Source organism: Garra rufa, chromosome 17 (genome assembly GCF_049309525.1).
Source record: "Garra rufa chromosome 17, GarRuf1.0, whole genome shotgun sequence".
Taxonomy (NCBI): domain Eukaryota; kingdom Metazoa; phylum Chordata; class Actinopteri; order Cypriniformes; family Cyprinidae; genus Garra; species Garra rufa.
In genome coordinates, this window is record NC_133377.1 from 27,230,567 (window position 1) to 27,255,900 (window position 25,334).

The 25,334-nt window shown below is 34.4% G+C and overlaps 1 protein-coding gene across 2 annotated transcripts in view; it reads right to left on the minus strand.

Moving 5' to 3' along the window:
* Positions 1–25,334, minus strand: part of ext1b (exostosin glycosyltransferase 1b) — a 113,456-nt gene that overhangs the window by 33,498 nt on the left and 54,624 nt on the right. The window lies entirely within an intron of this gene.

Consider the following 25,334-nt stretch of genomic DNA (forward strand, 5'->3'; position numbering starts at 1 on the left):
TAATGTGATAGAATATGAATGAGGCTGGAGGGCGAGCGTTGGTCTCTGTGGTGCCATTTCACGTAGATTAGCTACCTGAAGAGCAATATCAGACAGTCGGCAAACACCGAGGCTCACTCCGTGTTTCGCCACGTGAGTCTAGGACAGAAATGATGCTTTTCCAAACAGTACGTGAACCACTGGTCACCAGGCTTCCTTGCCCATAGTAACAACACTTTCAATTTTTCCTCCTGAAAAATTTTCTCCAGTGAATCAGCATATAAATGGCACAATAGCAAAGTGTTCGAATTATTATATGTAAGGAATACAGATCAACCGATATGATATGGTAAAATGAAATTCCAGGACTTTCAAGATCTTTTTAAGCACTACTCTATTGATTTTCAAGGATGTGAATCAGAGGTCTCACTTATGGTTTGATGTTTTCCACTGCTTAAGGAAGTAGAAGAAGAAGAAGAAGAAGAAAAAAAAGGAAAAAAGGCAAAACTGCTCCAAAATCCTGATCTGAAACAAATGATTCACGAACCAGCCCTGAATTCCTGATCTAAATAATGATTCGAAAACCATCAATTTCAGAACAGGACTTGGAGCACGGAACACAAATCATTCAATTCACAGAATAATTTGCGATACTCAAAGTACCGATCTAAATCAATGATTTGCAGTACACAAAGTTCAGATCTAAGTCAAATGATTCACAAACATCTCCAAAGTCCCGATCTAAATTAAACTATTCGTGACATGCAATCTGAAGCCCTGATCTGAATCAATTATACACGATCCGGTTGAAGCGTTTCGAAACAATCATTTTGCGACGCAATGGTTCACTTTCAGAACAAAAATTTACAGATAATGTACTCACCCACTTGTCATTCAAGATGTTCATGTCTTTCTTTCTTTAGTCGTAAAGAAATAGTGCTTTTTGAGGAAAACATTTCAGGATTTCTCTCCATATAATGGACTTCTATGGTGCCCCCAAGTTTGAGCTTCCAAAATGCAGTTTAAATGCAGCTTCAAAAGGCTCTAAATGATCACAGATGAGGAAAGAAGGTTCTTATCTAGCGTAACAATCTGTTATTTTCTAAAAACATTTACAACTTATATACTTTTTAAATCTCAAACGCCCTTCTTGCCGAGCTAGACAAGACGAGCACTTAAGGTTAAAAAGTATATAAATTGTAATTTTATTTAGAAAATAACCCATCGTTTTGCTAGATAAGACCCTTCTTTCCTCGGCTGTGATCATTTAGAGCCTTTTGAAGCTGCATTTTGGAAGTTCAAACTCAGGGGCACCATAGAAGTCCATTACATGGAGAGAAATCCTGAAATGTTTTACACAAAAAAACAATTTCCTTACGACTGAAGAAAGAAAGACATGAACATCTTGGATGACAAGGGGGTGAGTACATTGTCTGTAAATTTTTGTTCTGAAAGTAAACTATTCTTTTAACTTATTCCTATTTTTGAATTTTGAAGATGAATGGCTCTTTTAATTTGCTGTTTTTTGCTGGTGAATCACTTGAAAGATCAAAAGATCAAAAGATTTTGTTTATCCGTTTCTTTTTTCCCCATGTTTTCAGCAGTTGTAGTACTACTGGTTTAGCTAGATAGTGTTATGACGTTGACTGAAATAGGCAGAAAAAAAAAAGTGTTTTTTTAATTGCATACATTTTTTTTGTGCGAAAAGGTAAGTGCTTATTGAAAAAATAAGACTTATTTCATATATACATTGTCTTTTAATAATACAAGCACTTTTCATGTACCTCTTCAGAAATATTGCTATTAATATTAAGGGTTTGCTATGTCTTAAATTTCACATGTTAAATTAAAGTACTTCAAGCACTTTAAGCAACTTAAGGTACAGGTCATTTTCAAAACCGGATTCCCCCCCAAAATAATTTAAAGAAAGTTTTTTTCCAAACGCCTCCTTATTCTTAATTTTGACACAAATTTTCATTTTTACACCAGACATATATCTTGGTTCAAAATATTGTTAGTCAAAATATTATCTGTCTAATTGATCTATAACACTCGACTGTCAGCATTGCCCCTGAAAAACATATCAGTCGACCCCAGTAACAGATAAGGGAGGCTGAAAACCACCCAATGCGAAGCGGAGAAAGGTTGCCTCCGCAGAGTGCATTAAAATCGTTTAATGCACAACTAGCTGTGTGTTATTCCGCTTATACCACGGTCAGCTGTTAATGATGTTTGCAGCACAATTGTCATCAGTTACAGCTTGTTAGCTCTAGCATTCTGACCGCTTCACATCAGACACAGAGATGAAGTATAACAGACTTGGAACTACCTGTGCATTAAACAGTTTTAATGCATACCTGCCAGCCAATCAGAATCGAGAATTCAGAGCATAACATAAATACAGTCATACTACACATACACATTCCTTAAAAAAATGTTTAAAATAATAAAATAGAAAAAAAATGCTTATCTACCTAAATATACACATTCACACAATTTTTATGCATAATATATACATAAAAACATTTAAAAAAAAAAAAACACATACACTACTATTCAAAAGGTTTTTTTTTTGGACAGAAGACTGCATTTATTTGATCAAAAATACAAAAAATAACTGTAATACTGTGGAAAATACAATTTATTTTTTCCAATTTCATATATTTAATTAATACGTATTTATTGCTATGATGCAATGTTGAATATGTTGAAGATGCTGTAAAAAAGTAATACATTATTTTAGGAATTCTTTTACAGCATTTATTTGAAAAGGAATTTTTCTTGTAACAACTTACAAATCTTTGCTGTCACTTCAGTTTAATTTAATGCATCCTTGCTGAATAAAATTTCTCACTAAAGGTTATATGGTAACACTTTACAATAAGGTGTCATTTGTTAACATTAGTTAATGTATTAACTAACATGAGTGAACAATGAACAATACATTTATTACACTATTTATTAATCTTTGTTAAATGTTAGTTAATAAAAATATAGTTATTATTATACATGAAACTATATACACATGTAACATGGAATTACCATCTTGTATCTCGTAACTGTACAATGGCCCCACCACCACAGTACTTTTTTGTATGCATTGTGTGTATTGTCTGTTATTTCAAAGCAACTTTTACTAATTTCCTGTCAACAACTAAGCATCTTTTGACCTTGGGAAGCTCAGACCACTTAAAACAGCACAGCGGAGATGAGAGGGTGTAATAGTGTGTGTGTTTATACACAAGTGCGAATTGTTGGGATCTTTAATGGTGCTCAGGCACACACAAGTATTTGTGTGAAGTGAATCAGTGGCAATGAGCATCTATGTGAGAAGAAATGCGGTAGAGAAAAGAACATTGTTAAAGTATTATGAGAAAACCGCTGGCGAGTGAATCAATATCATGGTCTAAAAATGAGGATCTCCCTCTGTGATTGTGTTTATTTCACAGGTTTGGTACAATTATACTACCCTACCCAAACACAGCCCTAAGCGCAGCTTTATGCTCCGTCTCCATAGCAACTCCGGCTAAATGCTTCCATTCGGAGTGTGTTAATTATATGCGTTCTGCACATGGCTGATGGGGGGGACCTCGCACAATGAGGTAATGTTTTAAAAATCCCCACCGTTTCCATTTCTCTCGCTTTACACAACTTTCTAAAACTTTCGCTCTCAAACTACCCCCTCTTGCACATCTGAATGAAAGCTTCCCTGGGAAAGGAGCCAAAATGGCGTTTCTGATGCAGAACAATCAGCCTAAGGCACAGCGCTCCCACTTCCCAGACATCAATCTCATGAGAAAAAAAAAAAAAACACAGACACTAACTAAAGTGTAAAACAGATAAACCTGTGATATGACATAAAATGGTCATTCATAAAATATTAGGTAGACACGGTAGATTCATTCACAATAGTTTGACATAAAAATTAGGCAGAATAGACGGCATATTTAATGTAAATATGGCATATTCTGTGCAACAAAAAGGTTGCGAGACACAGAAGTGTACATTTAGGAGTAATCAAGCAAACAAATGAGTAAATCTGGCATTTCAAACAATTCACTGAAACGGAGACATCAAAAGAACTGATTCACAACAATAAATCAAACTTTGATCTACTATACTATTGTTTAATCAGTACGTTTTTTTTTTTTTGAAAGAAATTAGCAGTTTTATTCAGAGAATGCATTAAATTGATTGAAAGAGACAGTGAATACATTTACAATGTTACAAAAGATTTCTATTTCAGATAAATGCTGAAAAGGCTTTCTGGAATATTCTTTAGAGCTACATTAAAGGTATTGGAATATTGGTTAAATTCATATTGCCAGAACTCATTAAGAGCAGAAAACATTTTTGAGGGATGTGCACAAATCAATTCACTGAAAATGGCAGTTCAAAAAAACCAATACACAAAATAAATTAATCTATTAGTAGATTTTTATTTAAATACAGTTTCATAGGAAAACATCTACAACTACAGTAATTATATTCATTGTTATAAAACTGACATTATGTAACAAAGCCTTCTGTGATTTCACATACTCACATGCCAGTTACCAGCAGGCCACACAGAGATGCTTACAGCTCTCAGCGGGTATGAGTATGTGTATATGTAAATGTGTGCGGCCCTATGAAGTGTCCGCACTGTCCTCTCTCCAGAACTCTCACTGAAACTAATTCATTAGAGCAATTAGTGTTCATTAGAGGGCTTATGCTAGTTTCAATTAGCATACACAACATAAGATAACCTAGAGGCATTCCAGCAAACACCCCCCGTCATATAATCTTATAATGGCCATGTGCCCTAGCTACACCACAGGAATCAAATCAGGGGCCAATTATGGACAAAAGTGAGTGAAAATGTTAACTACTACTACTACTGCTGCTGCTGCTGCTACTACTACTACTACTACTACTACTACTACTACTACTGCTACTGCTACTGCTACTGCTACTGCTACTGCTACTACTACTACTACTACTACTACTACTACTACTACTACTACTACTACTACTACTACTACTACTACTACTACTACTACTACTACTACTACTACTACTACTACTACTACTACTACTACTACTACTACTACTACTACTACTACTGCTACTACTACTGCTACTACTGCTACTACTACTGCTACTACTACTGCTACTGCTACTACTGCTACTGCTACTGCTACTACCGCTGCCGCTGCCGCCTAGTCTCCGAGGAGGAAAGGGAGGCAGTGCCTCTTCAAAATATTAAAAGAAAACCACCAATATTGAACAAAAACAACCACCAATATTACAAAATATAACATTAAAAAGTGTTTAAATCACTTGTTTTTCTAAAGAAATATTGTCCAACAGTGACACCAGCAGGTAAAGTTACAGCTGAGTCCACGTCTTTCTCGCCTCCCCTGAACCCACTGAGTTTTAACAGACCTCCTAAAGCGTGCAGTGAGTTTGGTGAGAGGTAATTGAGAATAAATGGTGGAAAGTCACGTGAAAGGAGGCAATGCCTCCGTCATGATATGTTTAAATAAGACTGGTTATATTCGGGCTGTGATTGGTTCATTCAATAAATCCTGCCTCGTGTTTGTGTGCATGTTCCATGTTCTCGAATCAGACTGAATAAACAATATAATGGTGTTAATGGGAAAACTAATTTGAAAAAAGTAAGTTAACAACTCACAGGTATAACCACTTTGCCACGTCAAAATAAGACTCTGAAAGTTTAAGTTTTCCGCAATTCTGAGAAATGAAGTTGCAATTCTGAGAAAAAAGTAACAATTTTGAGGGAAAAAAAAGTCGCAATTCTGAGGGAAGAAAAGTCACAATTCTGAGAAATAAACTTGTGTTTGTGCGTGTTCCGTGTCCTCGAATCAGACTGAATGAACAATGTAATGGCGTTAATGGGAAAACTAATTTGAAAAAAAAAAGTAAGCAAACAACTCACAGGTATAACCACTTTGCCACGTCAAAATAGGCCTATGGGAGTTTTTAGTAAGTACTCAGCTTGGTGAAATTTAAAGTAAATCTCTTTGCAAGTGATCAATATTTAATTAGCTTTAAAGAATAAAAATAGGAAAAATTAAAAAATAGTTAAAAGTTAACTATTAAAAAGAATAGCTGAACATATAACAATATAAAATATATTGTTTCAATTGTTACTACCTTATTTTTTTAATAAATTTAAAATGCTCAAACACACAAACTTGATGAGATTCTTTTTCTGTTTTTGATAGTGTAAGTAATGTATATTTAACCAAGAAAATATGACTGGCACATGAATTTACATTTGATTAAAAGAAACCCAAGGAATTTGCTTCACAGAATTAGACACCGCTGTGTCTATCCATCCATCCATCCATCCATCTCTCTCTCCATCTATCTATCCATCCATCCACAACATCCTATGCAATGTGAACACTTATCTTACATAAATATTTGGTCCCGGGTCCTGCGAATTTAAGTGACAGTCCTGCCATTAAGTCCTTGTCAGCTTTGGTATTGCAGATGCACAACAAGATCATCTTATACTGGCACCGTAATTTATTTTGACAAGTTTATCATGGAAATCTATTCAATTTGTCTCCCCCTCTACTAAGCAAAACAGACCAAGCCTATTGCAAAAAAAAAAAAAAATGTCTCGAATAGGTTGATGATGCTTTGGAGCGCATAAAATATGAAGTTATATGGTGAATTTTGGCTATGCTGTCTCCACACATACACATTTTGTCCTGTTTGATTGGCCTGTCAGCATACAGGGACACGCTTTGTGAAATACTGACTGTCCTGTCACCACAAAGGGAATATTTCAGCCCTGACTGGCTGTGGGGTCTGAATAGCTGGAAGTGCAATTCAGACCGTGGCATGTTGATGACCAGATGTGTCTCAAAGCACCAGTTTATATCCAGATGGTTGGCAGGACCGGGATGACGTGACTGTGCACGAGTCTGATTCGGGACATGTCAGCACAAGTCTGCTCTGCGGTCTCGCTCTAGTCCTGCGTGAGAAGCACTTACAGATGGAATAGTCGCTTCTTTCATAGATCACAGACTCCAGCGGTTAAAATATTCCTGGGATGTCAGAGCACTAAACAGCTAAGTGGGCTGAAGTTGTACTGTGACAGCCCTTTGTACTGGTCTGAATCTGTGTATTCCAGCAATAGGGGGGAAAAATAGCATCCTATCAGAACTTGTGATGGGTTTATATCGACGAACTTTAGAAATCAAAGCAGCCTTTAAAGCTGGAGTTAAAAAGCAGAATTTCTAACTTTTATAGATTCAGACAACTTACAAAAACAACTCAAATTTGCTATCTTACAGCCATATAAAATGCTAAACTACATTATTTTTTATCCAAACACCAAGAGGAACAAGTCTGACAGCCAAGTAAAATGATCCCACTACCTATTATCTGAGGTTTTCAACTAGTCTAGAACAATTTACTGGTTCTGTTTGGTCTTAGTGCTTGGGATTGATGACGTTTTGTTCTTATTATTAACGGACTTCTGTTTTTTTTATCCACAGCAATAGGAGTTCATTTTACTAATAGACCATCCACTGTAGCCTTTCCCCTTAAAGGTGAACAAAAGTCATAATTAGCTCATTTATTTGCAAACACATTTAAATTTATTCTATTTTAGGGCTAAACCCGCAATATCTCCTCACCATATGTGACTCCAAGACAGAGGAGGAGAGAAAGAAAGGGAAAGAGGGAGGGCACGCAATCAAAGCTGCAGATGGGGTCTCTCAATTGCTTGTAGAGATTGTCCCTATAAAGAGCCAAACCAGTCTTTTGTCCCAATTTGCACAACACAACCTGACTATGATTGCATGACACTGGAATCATTATTTGCTAGATTTTTATTATTTGTTTAGCCAGCAAATTGTGAAAAGGTGCATCTCACAAAAGCATACCCGGTAATATTACAGCACGAAGTAAATGAAAATAAAATGGTTTGTATTTAAAAAAAGCAGATTTTCGCGACCAAAAATTTAGCACATTTTTACTCAAATTAAATTGTTGAATTAATATATATAAGATAGACATAATATATGTACATATGTTATGCATTAAATGTCTTTGTGCATTACATTAATCACAATTGGGCATATGGGCTTGACAAACAAACAGACAAACAAATAAATCATGGTTTAAAAAAAAAAGATGATCTTTAAGACAAATATATGGAAGCCTGTTTCCGCCATTGTATATATATATATAAAATAAGTAACTGCGACTCCCCCCCCCCCACAATTCTAACTTTTTTCCACAAAATTGCGTGATGTAAACTCACAATTGCTAGTTATAAAGTCAGAATTTCAAGACAAACTCACAATTCCAAGAAATAAAGTCACAATTCTGAGAAATAGTCACAATTCTGCAAACACTGCAAAAAATGCTTTTCTTACTTAAATGTTTGTCTTGTTTCCAGTCAAAATATCTAACATTTCTTAAATCAAGGAGGATTTTCTAGACAAGTAAAAATTATTTTCTTGTTTAAAAAAAAAAAAAAAAAAAACAAGTCAAAATTAAGTGAGTTTTTGCTTAGAACTCATCTAGTAAATTTATGAGAATTTTTAGATATTTTGGCTGGAAACAAGACAAAAAAAATCTAAGAAAAGCATTTTTTGCAGTGAACTGAGAAATAAACTTGCAATTCTGGAGAAATGAACTTGCAATTCTGAGAAATAGTCGTAATTTATAAGAAATAAAGTTGCAATTTTGAAAAAAAAAAAAAATGCAATTCTGAGAAATAATTAATTCTGATAAAAAAAAAGTTGCAAATCTGAGAAATATACTCAATGCTGAAAGAAAAGTCACAATTCTGAGAAAAAAAGTTGCAATTCTTAGAAATAGTCGCAATTAAGAAATAAAGTTGCAATTCTGAGAAATATTCACAATTCGGAGAAATAAACGTGCAATTCTGAGAAAAATAGTTGCAATTCTAAAAAATAATTTGCAATGCCGCAAAAAAGGTTCCAACTCTGAGAAATAAACCCGCAATTCTGGGAAAAAGAGTCACAATTCTGACTCTTTAGAAATAAAGTCAGAATTGTGATTTAATATCAGAATTGTGAAGTTTATATCTTGCAATTGTGAGTATATATCGCTATTAAATTGTTGAATTAATTTATAAGACTATCATATACATAGCGATTTTTGTTTTGCATTACAATAATGACAGCTGACAATGAGTGCTTGAGTGATCATTCATACATCAAATAATCTATAAAAAAAATTAAGCAATCAATAAAAATCTTAAAAGATTCAATGGTCTTAAAATATGCTTTGTTGTCTTTAAGCACAGTAGTTTTAATTCGGCATGTTCTTTTTGGGCTAAAACATGACCGGGACAAGTTCTTGGCAGGTTTCATAAAGAACTAGTGACACTTTCAAAAGAAATTCCTTTGCAGGACAGTGTTATATGATACAGGTGTGTCTCCTAGAACTAGGTCATGTCACATAGCTGGAGGGGGGAACTGACAAAGGCAAAGGGGGGTGCCGACTCGGTCACCGGAGGTCAGAATGTGGTTTTTGGACACTGTGGACAGAAAGCACCATCCACAATGAAGTTCTAACAAAGCAGCGGCTTCTTTTGGGAGGAGGCTGCAGCTGGTATCAGGTTGCTCAGATAGACACTTGCAGAGAAGAACCCTGGGGAGAAAGATGACAAGAGAGAGACGCTGCAGAGAAAAGATGGATTGACACGACGAGGAAGAATAAGGGAAGAGGAACAGCGAGGCTGGTGCGGCTCTCTTTCCACCTGGACAGGAAGTAGAGGAAAGTAACACCTGCATCCTCAGGTCTATGTGTTGACAAGCGGCAGGATTGAGTTTTTCGTTCAAGCAGCATGCTGATATCTCCAGACTCTTTAAACTTGAAGTGCTGCTATCATGGACCATTAAACCTTCTTCGGTGAAGAATGGTTTGCCGTTTTAGATCACAATTAGGTGAAAGCCAGCAAGCCCACCAAAGCTCTCATGAGAGTCTGTTCAGAATAAACAGTCTGAGACTGAGAGAAGTGCCGTCTTAAAAAAATAAAGTGAATGAGAACTGACTAATAATACTTTGCCCCTTCCTGAAAAGATGTAATTAGAGAAGTGAATATAAAAATGAAGCAAGTGAGATGGGGGAATCATTAAAAAAAGGGCAAAGACTCACTGGTGACTGGTCACCTGGCAACCTGTTCTGGTGAGTGTGTGGGTATAATATTTCTTTTTGATATGGAAAACAAAGGACACCCAGAATAAATGGATGGCGAAAGAGAAGTAATGTAAAAAGATATTAGAGTATTAGATCTGAATAACTACCAGATACAAAATGAGATTGAGGAAAGTGTGTGCTAAAGTAACGTAGGAGTAGAAAGTATTCTTTTAAATGGCATATCAAAACATTTCCAAGCCTCTCAAATCAAATCAAATACAAATCTTTCACTCACAATAAGCACTAAAATGAATAAATAAAAATAAATAACAATCTTCTACTCACAATAATCACTAAAATAAAATAAAATCTGCCACTCACAATAATCAATTCTGCCACTCACAATAATCACTAAAATAAAACAAAAATCTTCCAGTCATAATAATCACTAAAATAAAAAGAATAATAAAATAAAACCTGCCACTCACAATAATCACAAAAATAAATTAAAATAAATCTTCCACTCAAAATAATCACTAAAATAAAATAAAAATAAAATACTCTTCTACTCAAAATAATTGCTAAAATGAAAAAAAAAAAAATGTAAAAAATCTTCCACTCACAATAATCACTAAAATAAAATAATAAATATAAAAAATAAAATAATCTTTCACTCACAGTAAATCACTAAAATAAAATCTCCCACTCATAATCACTAAAATAAAATAAAAAACAATAAAAAAAATCTTTCACTCACAATAAATCACTAAAATAAAATAAAATCATCCACTCACAATAATTACTAAAATAAAATAACATCTTCTACTCACAATAATCACTAAAATAAAATAAAATCTTCCACTCACAATAATCAATTCTGCCCATCACAATAATCACTAAAATAAAATAAAACAAAAATCTTCCAGTCATTATAATCACTAAACTAAACTAAAATAATCTTCCACTTAAAATAATCACTAAAATAAAAAAAATCAACTAAAACCTGCCACTCACAATAATCACAAAAATAAATTAAAATAAATCTTCCACTCAAAATAATCACTAAAATAAAAATAAAATACTCTTCTACTCAAAATAATTTCTAAAATGAAAAAAAAGTAAAAAATCTTCCACTCACAATAATCACTAAAATAAAATAAATATAAAAAATAAAATAATCTTTCACTCACAATAAATCACTAAAATAAAATCTCCCACTCATAATCACTAAAATAAAAACAATAAAAAAATCTTTCACTCACAATAAATCACTACAATTAAAATAAAATAAAATCATCCACTCACAATAATTACTAAAATAAAATAACATCTTCTACTCATAATAAACCACTAAAATAAAATAATCTTCCACTCACAATAACCACTAAAATAAAATAAAATCAACACAAATAATAAAATAAAATAATCTTCCACTCACTAAAATGAAATAAAATGTTCCACTCACAATAATCACTAAAATAAAATAAATAAAATAATCCTACTCAAATCACAAAAAAAAATATTCCAATCACAAATCACTAAAATAAAAAATAATCTTTCACTCACAATAAAAACTAAAATAAAATCTTCCACTCGTAATCACTAAAATAAAAGAAAAATCTTTTACTCAGAATAATCACTAAAACAAAATAACATCTTCCACTTAAAATAATCACTAAAATAAAATACAAATCTTCCTCTCACAATAATTACTAAAACAAAATCAAAACAAATAATAAAATAAAAGAAAATCTTCCACTCACTAAAATAAAATGGTCCACTCACAAATAATCACTAAAATAAAATAAAATCTTCCATTCACAATAATTACTAAAATAAAATCAAAACAAATAATAAAATAAAATCTTCCACTCACTAAAATAAAATGGTCCACTCACAAATAATCACTAAAATAAAATAAAATCTTCCACTTACAATAATGACTAACATAAAATAATATAGTAGTATGTCAATTTTATTAAGTTGATTAAACAAACAGCAAATTAACTAAATAACTAACTAGATAAATAAACGACATTCCACTCGCAGTAAAACAAAAAATTTAATTAAAATGAAATAGTAATATGTTGTCAAGATCGCATTAAAAATGAAGAAATAAACTAACCAAAAAAAAAAAAAAAAAAAAAACCTGACAGCTTTAATAAATATTGGACAACAATAGAGCTGGTGAAATCTCCAGCAACAGAACTGTAAACTGTAGAGTTTTATAGCAAAGAATACATTCAAAGGCTTTTTCTTTGATATCTTCATTCTACCACAGGCTGATGACATGCATACCCTTTCTTTGAGAGTGATTATTTAATTCTGTGTTTTTCAGTTTTTTCAGACTTTCTCCATTTTGCACCTTTATGTGCAAAGAAGCCTATATCACTTCAAACAAAGATTCTTGTACAGAAGAGAGGTAGCACCATCCTAAAAGGATTGGTGCTCCTTCACCTCAAATGCTGCACTACTTCAAGGTAAGAGTCACAACACAGAGGGAGGCTCTCAGAGCTCTCAATGTCAATTACACCACAAAAACCACACACAGTTGGGACACCACAAAAAAAAACAGCTTCACTTCTATAAACAAAAACACACCTGTGCATAACCGAGATTTCCGCTTGCGTTTACGCAAATACAGGCCGAGTTTGCATACAGTTCCTTGCAGTAACAGTGTAGGTGTCATCCTCCAGTGAAGCAGAAGTGGTTACCAATGCCATTGTAAATCTGTGGTCACAGATAACAGTCTCAAGATGAAATAAACTGATCAAGTGTCATGAAATCGGCACCATTGTGAAGTTGTTTTGCTATCAAACAGTGCCAACTTCAAATGGATTTCTTTTTATGTAGGTCAAACTTGGCTCATCTAATATAATATATTACTGCATTGGAGTTATTTTTAACTCAAGTGTTACATAATGCAAAGCTGTTTCTGTACAGATGCAAGACTTATTTGTTGGGAATAATCTTGAAAACAATGATGTCCTTTTTATTTTCAGTATTTAAGCTGTGTAAAAAAAAACACATCTACCTGACAAATTAAAAGTAATAATAAGAGTAGTTATTATTACTACTACTACTACTACCAGTCAAAAGTTTTTGAACAATAAGATTTTTTTTTTTTTAAAGAAGTCTCTTTTGCTCACCAAGCCTGCATTTATTTGATCCAAAGTACAGCAAAAACAGCCAAATTGTGAAATATTTTTACTATTTATATAAACTGTTTTCTTTTTGATTTTTTTTAATGTAATTCCTGTGATTTCAAAGCATAATTTTTAGCATCATTACTCCAGTCACATGATCCTTCAGAAATCATTCTAATATTCTGATTAGCTGATTTTTTCAAGTTTCTTTGGTGAATAAAAAGTTAAGAACAGCATTTATCTGAGATAGAAATATTTAGTAACGTTATAAATGTCTATATTATTACTTGATCATTTTAAAGAATCGTTGTGAAATAGAAGTATTAATCTCTATATTTTTTTTCAAAAAAAAAAAAAATAATAAAAACACCTAAATAAATTATACTGACTCCAAGCTTTGTATAGTGTATAATGTTACAAAAGCTTTTTATTTCAGATAAATGCTGATATTTCTGGATCTTTCTATACATCACAGGAATCCTGAAACCATTTATTCAATACTTTTAAATATTGATACTACTACTACTACTACTACTACTACTAATAATAACAAATAATATGTTTCTTGAACAGCAAATCAGCATATTAGAATGATTTTTGAAGGATCATGTAAAACTGAACACTGGAGTAATGATGCTGAAATAAAAAATAAATAAATAAATAAAATAAATAAAATAAAATAACTTCCACTTACAATAATAACTACAATAAAATAAAATCTTCCACTCACAATAATCACTAGTGGTGGGCCGTTATCGGCGTTAACGTGCTGCGTTAACGTGAGACTCTTATCGGGCGATAAAAAAAATATCGCCGTTAATCTATTCTCAAAGTTGGGTTGGGAGCTGGGTCTAAACTACGCAAGATATGATGACTTTCACCTTGATATTTTAGCGCGGATGACGTATACCTAGTCGAATTGCACTGTAGGGGGCGAGAACGAGTCTTCAACTTCTGTGAAATTACCACATCAAATGAATGTGCGTTGCTAGACCCTTTTTACTGGGCCACGTGAGTTATAATTTACTTTGATAATCCCGAAATAAAGACATTAAACTATATGCAACAACTGAATTGATGCTTCTAAAAGCAACGCAGTTTAACCCAAGACTATGCACGCAGAAATCCATGCCGGTGCGCGTCTGTGCAGCACGCGCACGTCGTGCAGCCTTTTGCGCAGAAGTACTTGGTTACACAAGTTTGTATAGGTAATTATGTTGTAAATGCAATTGTCAAGCAGTTTGTGATGCATTTTGGAAACAGGAGATGAGCGCCTGATCTAATGCGCCACCTGGCCCGTTCTCGAAGACTTACTTTTAGTCATTATTTGGGTAGCACACATATTCTGAATGCCTTCAGCAGAATTCAAATTAGCCATTTTAATCTAGATTAATTCCAAGATTTAATCTAGATTAATCTAGATTAAAAAAATTAATCTATGCCCACCCCTAATAATCACTAAAACAAAACAAAACAAAAAAATAATAAAATAAAATCTTCCACTCACAATAATCACTAAAAAAATAAAAAATAAATAAAATAAAAATAATAAAATAAATCTTTTACTCACAATGGAGTAATGATGCTGAAAATGTAGCTTTGACCACAGGACAAAAATTTAATTTTGAAATTTATTCAAATAGAAAGCAGTTATTTTAAATAGTAAACATATTTTACAATATTACTGCTTCTGCTGTATTTTGGATCAAATAAATGCAGGCTTGGTGAGCAGAAGAGTTCTTTAAAAAAAACATAAAAAATATTTTTACAGGTAGTGTACATGCACCACCATATTCTGATGACAACTAATTAATAAATAAATACAAAACTGCAATATTAAGATGAAACGGCACTTTTATTTGCAGCTAGGGCAAGGCCAGAATAATTAGATGACAGGAAATGAATCATCCCCTCTGTCTGCGGAGTTATTAGCAACGGTAAAAAGAAAATCAACATGAACTAAACCTATCAATTAAATGGGAGCGGCGTCTCAAAGGCCCATTCACGCAGAGCATGAAATTTCCTGCAACAAGATTTTAAAACGGCACAATGCGCCCCTATACAGCCCAGATAACCAAACTTCAAAATTTAATGTAAATTTGATGCGAACAGGCCTTTCATTTAAACCCATGAGAACGTGTCAGTCAACATGACAGCGAGACGCTAAACACCTAGAGGCTTCGCTACCGCATAAAACACGACGTATTGCACGTGAAGTAGAATAAAAACTTCGCAAATCAATGATGTAAGACCATATGTCATGGAATGTGACAAATTATTTGAAAAGCAAATCAAAGCTCTCGTATTCGGCAGCAGCTCTTTAAAAGCCAACTCGTGCATTGTCTCGACTCTGACAGTAAGGCTTATGCTTCGCCCTCGAGCTGTAACAGTTCAAAGAAACTCAATAAAACATTTAAGACAAGCCTATGAACCCCCCTCTCTCAGCACCATATGACCTTGGGTTAAACGTATTTAATTAGAACACGAGATTCCCTCAACTCTGCCTTCCCTCAGTACAACAAACATCCATCCTTCATGGATGGCTTGTGCCTCCTTTTTAGAGCTTTGTTTCCAACTATGAGAGTGGGATTTAGGAAATGGCTGGCATACAAACAGAAGACTTCAAAAAGTTGTGTGGCTTTACGCCACACCAAATGGCACATCTGGGCCGCGGCTTCAAAGAGCTCCACTCCCACACCTTTAAGTGCTAAGGCAGGTGATGAGATACTTCTGAAAGCTGTCTGAATCCCAGTGTTTGATAATAGGAGGCAAGTGCAAATCTAAAGCAAAGTGACTGCTCTATCCTGCTGCCGAGCACCCCTTTCACACATAAAAGGCTTTCCTGCTCCAACGGACAAAAGCTGTATAGACTGGTTTTGGTATGCACTTTGCCGTTTTCGAGATTTTTGTTTCTTTTTTTGCCTGAGGTCAGAAGAGGCAGTTCATTTGGTAGCGAAGAAACAATGCAATAAAGTCATCCGATTTAATGTTCCACTGCATCTGGGGAATGCTGGAAAGGTCAGAGGGTTATACTTAGAAAGACGGCTTATGAAACTCTACGTTTCATAATGGGGAAAATATACCAGACGGAAGAAATGGTCTTCTCTACGGTCACATGGCTAATCTAAAGAACTCTTTTCTTGGTAACTGTCCATATGGATACATAACAACCTAAGTTAGCAAATGGAAACTGAGGCAGGTAAATGCTAAATGCACAAAAAGAAAGATACAACCACATTCTGCTGCTGAAAGGCTTAAAAGTCATGAGCCTTGTTTTATTATTATTTTGTACTGTTGCCTGAGGTTCCCTTATAATGTTATCAAGCTGTTTACATCAAAAAACATCATAAGTAATGGGCTATTTTCTGTCCTGTTTTTAAATCAGAATGCTCTTTTTGAATAAGTAAAGCAAAATGTAGACTCAGAAGTAAATAACCACCTCTACGATTGGCTAACAGTTGTGTATGTTTGACAGCCTACATCGTTCAGATGATTGCAAATGCATAAATACTCAGTACATATCAAACGATCTGTAATAACATACAAAGCAATATTGCCACGTAATAAAAACAGTTACTCACACTTGTGTGGTGTGAAATTACTGTTGGATTCAATATAATATAGTCTTTCAGGGTGTGTTTACACTTGTAGTTTGGTTCGTTTGGTTCACGACCAAAAAGGAAAATTATACATTTGGTTCTGATCCACTTAGCGTTCGCACTGGCAGTTTTGACAGCGAACCTAAAGATACCAAACTTAAATGCTTAGTGATACATTCACAACCTGATTGGTCAGGTTGAATGACGTAGACTTCATGACGGAACTCACTGAACACCCCAAACAAAAGCTGTGTTCGACTTAAAGTGGCGCTGCGCAGACCAATCGGTGTATGACTTCAAAGTATGACCCATTCGCCGATCTGTCTTCTAATTGCAGCTTTAGGTTGAATACACCTAATGCCGTCTGCTGAACTATGAAGTATGATTACATATTACATATTTTACCACCTGCAAACTCCCGAAAAACTCATAAAATGCACTTTACTTCCTCATTACGCCTCCTTTGCTCACTTGGTTTTGGATACACCGCTTGTTCAATTCATGAAATCATGTCCATAGCATCGCATTTTGTCATTACTTCCTGTTTTTGATTCGTTTTGAAGTATATGGTCAGTGTTGCTTTCATATTTTAATCGAACCCCACCAGAATTCGTTTGGAAGTGGACTGAGACCCCTCTTATCTATAACGTCTAATATAATGTCATTTTTTAGGGTGTTTACACTTAAAGTTTGGTTAGTTTGGTTCATTTGATCTGGACCATTAAAAGAAAACAATACATTTGGTCCTTGGGTTCATATTTCAAATTAAACCGCACCAGAGTTTGTTTGGAAGCAGACCGAGACCCATCTTTATAGCGGTCTTGTTCCGCTTGTTTGGTGCACACCAGAGTTCGTATGGCAGTGTTCACACTTACTCAAATGAACCGAACTAACAGAGCAATCGCACCAGAGTTTGTTTAAATCGAACCAAACATGACAAGTGTGGACACACTCTTAGTTTCAGTATTTCTGAAAATGGCGTGTTAAATTGTTCCTTGATTGTAAACGATTCTGTGGTAAAATGAAGTAAACAAAGAACCGAGTTCTTACTGACACGGTGTCTAACTTCATTAAAAATAAAGCTCATCCACTCTTTCCTTACGTTGGGATCAGAAAGAAGGCAATGCAAAGATGTTTTTTCCATAACTTGCACAGCCTTTGTTGTAATCGGAGTGATCTTTATGGTTTGATATCTGCACTTTGGCAAATTGGTTTTAATATAAGCTGTTTTTAGACTAACAAGAAAGTTGAGTTCTCAAACTTGCAGAATGTTTTTAGAGTACAATGACCTTTTATATGTAAAAATATCAAGGGTAATTTTGGTTTCTCAGTTCATGACTCTAAATTTTTTTTTTTTTGTCTAAACTGTGAATGTCAATAAGGTCCAATGATGTTTCAGATCCTTTTGAATTTCATTGTATGGACAAAAACAACAATCAAACATCATCTTCAAAGCATCTTTTGGGTTTCTCAGAGGAAAGTTAGTCATACAGGGCTCTGCTGCCTCAAATTGCCAACTCACACTGAAAACGAATGGCTTTGGTTTGCTTCGTCAGTGTGAACATCCCCAAGGGCTGCTTTGCTGACATACATACTTAAGGTGGTTGACAAATAGAGCAAATAGCGGCTGAACTATAGAGGCCAACTTGGGTAGATGTCAGTGAATTATTCACCTCTTTATTCGGCTTGCATCGTACAGCTCATTTTTATTGAGCTTGTATGATGGTCAATGTCTCACGCGTCCAAGCCTATATCTAAAACGGTCATTCTTGAGAAAGTGCTCATGGGATAACTCCATCCACACAATAATAAAGCACTGTCTCCCTGATGCGGTGACATGAAAGAGTGCGGTCGAGCTCACATTCGTCACCCGTGCCATTCTCGTCGACACCTCTGGTGTCACGATGCAGTCATTTAGCAAGTGGGGAAGACTCTGGGGAATCTTCCAGGAGTGAAACCAGGGTTATCCTACTGATCCAACCCTGGCCACTTCAAAGGGATTTTCTGAGCCCTTGCCATATGTTATTTCGTATAGTGTAAAAGCTATTTTAAGAGAGGTAATTACCTGTGATAGCTACATGTGAAATACAGCTTAGCTTTGGCTTAATATGCACCCCATTTCCGTGTTAAGTGACCCATTGTTGTAATTACAATAAAGTAATCACAGCCGAGGAGGATGAATACTGTAAATTGACTATGACGTTAATTACCGTATCACCAGTCGATTAGAATGAAAGACTGCCGTTAACTACTCTATACACAAACCAAAATACATGTGATACATTCTTCACGGGTTTGAGCAGAACTGAAAAAGGTAAATCTCAAACATGTCTTTCTGCCATAATCTGCCATTTAAACTGTCAAGGTTAGTTTTTGTAGCCTCTCCAAAACGCTGTGGTTTACTAACAATGACTACAGTCAGACATAGAGAGACTTTCCAGACATACTTATTCAACATCTACACGAGTCATTCCTCTCAGTTTAGACAATAAATTTTCATTCAAAACAAAGACTTGTTACTGGCAGACATTAGATCCTAAGGCATACAAAAGAATGATGAAAAGGTTCTCAAAGGAAGTGATTCATGTTATGTTTTGGCTGTGATCTACCAAATGTGTTTCAGTTGAGCATCAGTATTTGAGACAGAAGGGTCCGTTCTGCATTTACAATCAATTAGTGGTCGAAGATATACTAATATACATGATTAACCAGTAGAAATGTCTCAACCGGTAGAGATTTTAGACTATCGTTTTATCGCAGTCACACATAGACATTGCTGTGCTACGTGGTCACAAAAATGTATGGTTTGTACGAATTTAAGCATTGTGGTTTAAAAACAAGTGATTTTAAGATATTTAAAATGCAATCAGCAATGGGAAAAAAATAATTTTTGTTATTTGCACATGCTGTTTGACTTTCTAAACGCTATCAGAGAGGTGCGTGCACATGTGAAGACGGTATTGAACGAAATTATTTTTGCTGCTTAACAGGCCTTAAACGGTTAAATACACACACTCCTATTTGTCAAAATGCCTGTCTTTGCAAGTATCCTCAAACACTGTAATTTAGGTCTTAAGCGAAAGCAAACTGCTTAAAGAAAACGTGTAACAGTATATTGGATCTGGGCAGCTCTTCCAATATTCCTGCTGTCTGTCATTCATGCAAATCAAACAACAAAAGAGGAAAAAATAAATCTCTCACTGCTCTTTGACTAAATCACTTTTGTAACTTTAATAAGAAATATGTATTCAATTTACACAGTAAAGAATATGCAGTTTTTATGCATTTGATTACAATTGATACAATGTATGCATCATTTCTTATTTTTTTTTTGTCTTCTTGCTTGTAATTATTTTTTATTCTTATTTAGGCGCTGACTGTTTAGTTTTTTTTTTTTTACTTTTAATTTAGGCTAGTATTAGTTGTTTTGTGATATTGACACTGGTGACAAGCATTATGAAATGTTTATAGCATCAAATTGATATCATAACCTTATTTAAAACAATAATTGTGAGATTTTGGTCATCACCAATCAATCAATTGTGATACAGATCAAATACTAACTTATTCCATCCTAATGTGCACGGTTTTATATAGCTTTTGTATTGTTATTTAATAATTAATTGTATGTTTAATTGTACACATTTCACATTGTACAGTGCTTTGCAAAAGTATTCATCTTTTTTCACATTTTGTTTTGTTGCAGCATTATGTTAAACTGCTTTAAATTACTTTTTTTTCCACATCAATCTACATCTCATACACCATAATGACAAAGCACAAAACAGGTTTGTAACAACTTTGCAAATTTATTAGAAATAAAAAACTGAAAAGATCCCGTTGCATAAGTATTCATACCCTTTTCTGGGACACTCGAAATTTAGCTCAGGAGCATTCATATTGCTTCTAGATGTTACTACACTTCGAGTGGAGTTAAACTGTGGCAAATTCATTTGAATGAGTATGATTTAGAAAGCCACACACTTCTCAGAAAAGGTCTAACAGCTGAAAATGCAAATCAGAGGAAAAACTAAGTCCTGAGGTCAAGATAACTGCCTGTAGAGCTCAGTGACAGACTTGGGTTAAGGTAATGATCTAGGGAAGAGTTCAGAAAAAAAATCTGCTGCATTGAAGGTTCACAGAAGCATAGCCTCCATTATCCATAATGGAAGATGACTGGAACAACTAGGACTCTAGAAAATGTCTGCCCACCCCCATCCAAGCTGACAGAGCTTGAGAGGTGAAAAGGTGAGGTAAAGAATGGCAGATAATTGCCAAATGCAGATGTGCAAAGCTTGTCACATCATACCCAAAAAGACTTGAGGCTGTAAAGGTGCTTCAACTATGTACAGAGTTAAGGGTGTGAATACTTATGCAATGTACTTATTTCAGTGTTTTATTTTTTATACATTTGTAAAATTTGCAAATCTGGTTTTGCTTTGTCATTATTATGGTGTATGGAGTGTAAATTGATGTGGGGAAAAAACTAATTTAAAGTAGTTTAACAATGCTGCAACAAAACGTGAATAAAACAAAGGGGTATGAATACTTTTGCAAAGCACTATACAATGCGAAATGTGTTTTAAAAATATAGACTTTTCCATAACTAATGTAGTATACAGTTTTCATACAACGTATCCAAGCTGAGATTCTGACACACGTCATTCATTTAAAACAGCAGCTTGCGACTAGCATTAGAACTAATGTGCGAGAGGAAAAATGATAACGGGGAAAGTTAATATGCTAATTAGTGTGCTAAACTGTAAACAACCTTCAAGTCACTGTGTTATAATAAATCGCATGCTTTGTGCCTTCAAGAATATGAGTGAAACTTCAAAGCAGCCGAGAATGAAACCAGGCAGAGGCAATTAGCAATGCTCTTTAGCACGACATTAGTCAGGAGCTCTGATATAAATCTCCAACATTCAGGTCTTGATAATCTTTAACTTCTCAGAAATGCCACAGCATTTGTCGGCAGAGGAAGATTCGTCCAACCTTAGCTGACAGACAGTGGAAATGGGCAGATTGTGACAGATAAACACAAACAGACTTTCTAAATGTCAGGCTGCCAGAGGAACAGGGTGCGCAATAGCTTTATCCTGCTCGGTGGCCTGTAACGATGGAACCGCCAGTGTTGATTGGAGAAGAAACAAAAAGAGCCGCTGCGATTGGGCAAAGACAGAGTTCCAACCAAAGCAGATAGAATGTCAGCGGATCTGACAGAGCCGGACTGAGTCTCCGTGGAGCGTGGATGCTTCAGAGGTCAGGGAATGCGCAGTAGTGATATTTAATCAACCTGACAGCTCTCGGTCTGGAAGTCACTTTCTGTGAAAGAAGGCCTTGTTCAAAAAGACAGGCCTTTCTTTAAATGTGACTGGTTTGAGGGAGATCCTTCAACTAAGACCTACCACTGAGAATGAGGACTTGATGGGGGTTGGTTGTAATGACAATAGGCAGATGAAATGAAAGACTTATTGGTTCACCAAGGTAAGAGTTTAAACTTTTGGATGCCACGGGCCCAAAAACATGATGTTTCCCTTATGGGGCACCCAACCTCCAAAAACATAAAAGGTATCTCATGTTGTTCCAAACCTGTATGAGTTTCTTTCTTGTGTTAAACATTAAAGAGGATATTTCGAAAAATGTCGGTATTCAAACAGTTGATGGTCCCGACTGACTTCCATAGTATTTCTTTCCCTAATACAGAAGTCAAAAAAGACCAACAATTATTTGGTTCTTCAAAATATCTTATTTTGCTTTCAACATAAAGACACTTATACAGGCTTGGAATAATATCATTATACTAAAGCAAATTATGATTTCAATAGACTTGGTAAAACTGATTTGAAATCATTTATTTTTAAAAGAATAGTTTGAGGAAATACATATAAATTGTATATATAAATTGTCAGTAAAAGTGACCACTTCCATTTTATTTTCACCAAATATATGCAGACTTGATTTTTATTTTATTTTTTAAATCTAGAGCTGCCAATATAATAAAATAATTAACCTAATTATTTCTCATTTTTAGTGCACAAATAATTAGTATAGAATCAGTAATATGAAATGTTTTTATATATAAAAAAAATATTTATTTCAGCATTTATATGTGTGACCCTGGACCACAAAACCAGTCATGAGGGTCAATTTATTTATTTTATTGCGATTTAAACATAATCTGAAAGCTGAATAAACAAGCTTTTCATTTATTGTTTGGATAGGACAGGACAATATTTGGGAGAGATACAACTATATATAAAACAATCTGAAATCTGAGCATTCAAGAAAAACTAAATATTGAGAAAATCGCCTTTGAAGTTGTCCAAATGAAGTTCTTAGCAATGCATTTTACTAATCAAAAATTAAGTTGATATATTTACAGTAGTAAATTTACAAAATATCATAATGGAACACTTACTTAATATCCTAATTATTTTTGCCAATAATAGAAAAATCTATAATATACCCATGCTACTTAAGACTGGTTTTGTGGTCCAGGGTCATATATAAGCATTTTTACATAAAATATTTTTTTTACTATGAAAAATAATAAGTATATATAAAAGGTAACACTAATTCTGACATGCCTTAAAACTAAAAAAAAAAAAAAAAATTAACTGAACCCCCTAGTCCTAGCTTGTGACCCCTGGGGGTCCCTGGACTCCAGTTTGAAAACCTCTATGACGTAGTTGACATGCTCTTGTGGTCTTGTGGCCTTCGCTCATGCATGTCCGTCCACAAGACCGCAGGCTATCCCATTTTCAATTGAGGTTTTAAGAAGGTTGTTCGCAAGCCCTAGAGGAATAAAAAACAAGAACTGAGGGTGCCATTACCAACAAAGAACACATAAGTACTCCAGGATCCCATCAGATCATCTTATCAACCAGAGCAAGACTCCACTCGCAGAGCCTGATTTTAACTGCTGGTTGACAATTACACGTTCAGATGATTTGGTTCAGTGACTTCTTGTGACAGGATTTTGCAGTGTTATATTTTTGTCCTCTCAGAAGTTGATGACAACATGAAAGCAGAAAATGAATGAAAAGACACAAACCCAATCTGGAGGAAAGCCAGTGGACTGAGTGAACTCCAAAATCCAGAAGGAAGTAAGAGGTAGAAAAAAAAGAAAAAAAAAAAGAGTACTACTTGTGTATGGAATGTGCTGGATGGCTTGATTTATACACGGCACTGGGAGACACCACTCTTTTGGCGGTGCATTGACAGGTTGATGAGGACTTCGCCACTTGTTCTACTTGCCCAAACTGCCGACATCACAGGAGACGCCTGGATCAAGTTACTATACATATACAGACAAGCCACAAAGCATCAAATCATGCTTCTATGTTTGCATAGAGGGAGAAGACACTAAAACCTGGATCATCAGGACTCAAACCTGTCATATCAAGTTAAGTTTCCCCAGGTGAATCTCAAATGCTCATTTTACATTCAAAATCCCACTGATTGACAAGTAGAGCCCTATGATTTTGGGGATGTAGAAAACATGGACAGAATCACAGAATCCAGTTATAAAAACTGAATTTACTGTTTAATGTGGAATGTCATAGAATTAGCAAAATTTAAAAGTAGTCCAGAACACCTAAATCAAATCGCAATATGGTACTGCGTACAAAACTATTAAAATTTAATGAAATCAGTAAAATGGAATCCAGAAAATTCATGGAAATCACAGAATTTATTAGGTAATTTTTGTTAAACCTTTATTAAATTGCTGTTAAGTTGTGTAAGGTTCCTGATTTGATTTAATTAGATGTTTTTTTTATTAAGTTTTTTTTTTTCTTTAATTAAACATTAAAACTGGGTCTAGAAAAAAAATGGAATCCAGAAAAAATTCTAATGGAATCTGGAAAAAAATTAAACTGAATTTGGGAAAAAATAAAACCAAAAGGTTTCTGCCAAAAAGGTTTCTGACTGCAACATAAACAGTAGATATGCGTGTATATTAAAATTCAAGCCAATAATTATTTTCTTCCTTTTTAAGATTTATTTTTGGCTTTTTTTACCTTTATTATTATTATTATAGGACAGTATAGAGATGACAGGAAGCAAAGTAGGGGGGGGGGGTGGTCCTCAAGTTGGGATTTGAACTCAGGATGCCTTGTAGTGCAACAATGCTATATGCAAATAATTTTTTTTCAAAAAAAAATTTCTCGATTGTTTTTTTTATTGAAAAAAATTATTTGCATATAGCAAAGTTGGGCTGGCCATCACAAGTTCAAATCCAGGCTAGTGGAGCTTTTCCGATCATGAACCCACTCTCTCTTTCTTTTTGCTTCCTGTCAACCAATTGTCCTACCAAAAAATAAATCTGAATATCAACTAAATCTAAAATAATCTAAAATAATAATAATAATAATAAAAGCTCAATGGAAAATTATACACTATTTTGTATACATCCCAAAAAATTACCAAAAAAAAAAAAGATAGATATATATATATATATACACACACA